The following is a 4,164-nucleotide window of genomic DNA, read 5'->3' on the forward strand; positions in this document are numbered from 1 at the left end:
CAGCCATTAAAAAGAATACATTTGAATCAGTTCTAATGAAGTGGATGAAACTGGAGCCTATTATACAGAGTGAAGTAAGCCAGAAAGAAAAACACCAATACAGTATACTAACACATATATATGGAATTTAAAAAGATGGTAACAATAACCCGGTGTACGAGACAGCAAAAGAGACACTGATGTATAGAACAGTCTTATGGACTCTGTGGGAGAGGGAGAGGGTGGGAAGATTTGGGAGAATAGCATTGAAACATGTAAAATATCATGTATGAAACGAGATGCCAGTCCAGGTTCGATGCACGATACTGGATGCTTGGGGCTAGTGCACTGGGACGACCCAGAGGGATGGTATGGGGAGGGAGGAGGGAGGAGGGTTCAGGATGGGGAACACATGTATACCTGTGGCGGATTCATTTTGATATTTGGCAAAACTAATACAATTATGTAAAGTTTAAAAAAAACAAACAAAACAAAACTGGAGGCAAGTTCTTTGTACAACAAAGAGGTGATTTCCCACAATACCTGGTGATTGAATTATGCCTGAGAAAAAGAACTATTCTAGCACAGCATGGAAAGATATGCTTCTGCAACCAAAATATAAAAGGTTAGATAGTATATAAAGGTATAATGTCAGTTTAATAGTGAAATAGATGAATAGAAATATAGGGTAGTGCGAAGGAACTAGCTTTAGTCTGTATTGTTAGACTGCAGTAGAAATATTATGCCAGGTTATGAGACCTATACTTTAGAAAAATTATAGATCAAGGGCCACTATTGATATCAGGCCTAGTCAAATCTGGCCCAGAAATTTTATTTTCTTAGCCAAAAACAAATAATGAAAATATTTGACAATGATCAAGACATGGAAGCAACCTAAATGTCCACAGATGGATTAATAAGATCGGTACACACACACACACACACACACACACACACACACCTCACACTGGAATATTATTCAAACAGAAAAAAGAATAAAGAAATACCATTTACAGCAACATGGATGAACCTCATTTCAGTTCAGTTCAGTCACTCAGTCATGTCTTACTCTTTGTGACCCCATGGTCTGTAGCACATCAGGCTTCCCAGTCCATCACCAACTCCCAGAGCTTGCTCAAACTCATGTCCATTGAGTCAATGATGGCATCCAATCACCTCATTCTCTGTCATCCCCTTATCCTGCCTTCAATCTTTCCCAGCATCAGGGTCTTTTCCAATGAGTCAGTTATTCACTCCAGGTGGCCAAAGTACGGGAGTTTCAGCTTCAGCATCAGTCCCTCCAATGAATATTCAGGACTGATCTCCTTTAGGATGGACTGGTTTGATCTCCTTGTGGTCCAAGGGACTCTCAAGAATCTTCTCCAACACCACAGTTCAAAAGCTTAAATTCTTCACTGCTCAACTTTCCTTATAGTCCAACTCTCATCCATACATGGCTACTGGAAAAACCATAGCTTTGACTAGATGGACCTTTGTCAGCAAAGTAATGTCTCTGGTTTTTAATATGATGTGTAGGTTGGTCATAGCTTTTTTTCCAAGGAGAAAGTGTCTTAATTTCATGGCTGCAGTCACCATCTGCAGTGATTTTGGAGCCCAAGAAAATTAAGTATGTCACTGTTTCCATTGTTTCCCCATCTATTTTCCATGAAGTGATGGGACCAGATGCCATGATCTTAATTTTTTGAATGCAGAGTTTTAAGCCAGCTTTTTCACTCTCCTCTTTGACTTTCATCAAAAAGCTCTTTATTATACTAAAAGGAGTAAGTGAGAGAAAGATAAATATCATATGTCACATATGTGGAATCTAAAAAATGATACAAATGAATTTATTTACAAATAGACTCATGGACATAGATAACAAACTTTTAGTTACCAAAAGGGAAAAGGGGGATAAATTTGGAATTTGGAATTAAGATACACACTACTATTTATACAATAGAAAACTAATAAGGTCTTACTCTATAGCACAGGGAACTATACTCAATATCTTGTAATAACCTATAATGGAAAAGAAGCTAAAAAAGAATATATATATATATATATAAACTGATGTATATAACTGAATCACTTTGCTGTACACCTGAAACACTATAAATCAACTATACTTCAATTAAAAAAAAATTTTTTTTAATCTTGAAATACGCCTGCCTGTAAGGATTACAGACCTTGAGTGTCCAGGTTTCCTTGAGCATTATCACTCTCTAGTGTCTCATTTCCAGCAACTGTACACTTTCTCTTTCCCTGCCCCTGGTAGGGATTTGAGTTTCTAGACTACTGATATGAATAAACTAAGCAATTTTTCAAAATTGTGGCCAGGTGGTGAAGGGATAAGCTGTGTCATCTGAGGATAATTAAAGAACAGGGCAAGTCTAACTTGAGACAGATAAGTCTTGATTATGTGAACAAGTAATATGAAATTTGATGGTAGATTTTTATCATGTCCTTACTGTGCTTTAAACCATGTAAATTTGTTTATGCCTCAAGGACAAAGGCCAAATGTTTGACAAGTCAAAATAATCCCTTTTCCCTGCAATCTGACCACATCTTAAATTCATATTCTCTCAATGTAGGCAACTGCAGCAAAACGCTCTGAACCCAGTGGTCTCATGACTCCATATTCTTGCACAAAGCCCTCTGACTTTAACACAGTTGCTAGTCTTGTTTGCCTAAACAAGTCACTTTTCTGCATTTCAGCTCAAACTTCTGTTCTTCTCAGAAGCCCTCCTAACCTTCTTGCAGAGCTAAGCTGTGTTCTTCAAGCTCAGTTATACTCTACAGTGTTTTCACTGTGGCTCACTTTTTCTCTTCCTACATTACTCCAGGAGACCTGTCAGGAAAGAGATTGTGTCGCCTTTATTTTTGAGCCCTTGTTTCTTAGTGCAGTGCTTGGCACATAAGAGGTACTCAAATAATGTTTATCAAATGATACTAATACCTTCTTTTCAATGTTTGAACACCTGGTGGGTGCAACAAGAAAGCATGATTACCCTACATTGATGGGGGCTAGAACTAGGGCCAGTGAGTGCAACACATAGGAATGTGGATTTCTATTGAATGGGAAAAGATCTTTCCAACAAATCCGAACTCTTCCAAAGATACAAAGACCTCCCTGCGTGGAAAAATATGGAAGACAACCAAGTGTGTGAAGCATGAGCTGAGGACAGAATCTAGCCCTGATAAGTGGATTGATTCAGTAGCCCTTTAAGTTTCTTTCAATTTTGAGCCCAGTAATTCTCTGAATGTTTTGTATTACTGGCCATGTGGAAAGCTGGCATGCACAGAAATACTACCCTTTAAGTTTTAGGAACAAGTCTCCTCCCTGGGGCTGTGAGTAGGAGGGATTTCTATTCAATCAATTGGATCTTAAGGAAAAAGAAAATAAGAAGGGTCGATCTGGTAATTAGTATGGTTCTGATGACTCTTGCTGAGGTTTTCAGCATGTTCCCAAATCACCAGAGGGTTTCCCACAGAAACACTGCCTTCAATAAAACTTCCTTAAGTTCACCACCAGAAATAGAACCTACATGCTTTTTATGTTGAGGAAAAACATAATGATCTTTAAGGTTCTGGGAATCTGGCTACCTTGAATTAAAATTTATAAATAAATACCAACAATACATATATTCTACAACCTAGAAATCATAGTCACTTGTATTTTTAATTTTTTCTTGGCTACTGTTAATTCTCTCTCAATTCTCCTTCTTTTACCTAAGTTCTATTAAACTTAGGTCCTCTTCCCTCCCCAGTCTCTGCATCCATCTACCTATTTTTCTATAATCTATGTCAGTGTAGGTTATTGCTCTGTTCTCCAACAGTGTCATTCTTTCCTGCACATAGGTGTAGAAAGTGTCTCTACATTCCTTTCAGATTTCACTGAATTACAGAAACAAGACCCTGCCTAAAACTGTTCATTCTTCTAACACAGTCACAACAATTCTACCCAGAGAACACCCAGGTAGATAAATGGACAGATTTTAAATCCTGCTTCACACAACATCCTAAGTTTCTAAAGATCAAGAAGAATGTTTCAGATTTCTGCAATTTCTGGAAGTCACAGTTTTAAAAACTAGAGAAGGACAGAGGTAAGACTAAGAGCTCGCCTACGCAATTACAGTGAAGACCCATAAACGTTGACATGTGGCACTTAATGGGGCGACTCTTTTC

Source organism: Bison bison, unplaced genomic scaffold (assembly GCF_000754665.1).
Source record: "Bison bison bison isolate TAMUID 2011002044 unplaced genomic scaffold, Bison_UMD1.0 scf7180017864362, whole genome shotgun sequence".
Taxonomy (NCBI): domain Eukaryota; kingdom Metazoa; phylum Chordata; class Mammalia; order Artiodactyla; family Bovidae; genus Bison; species Bison bison.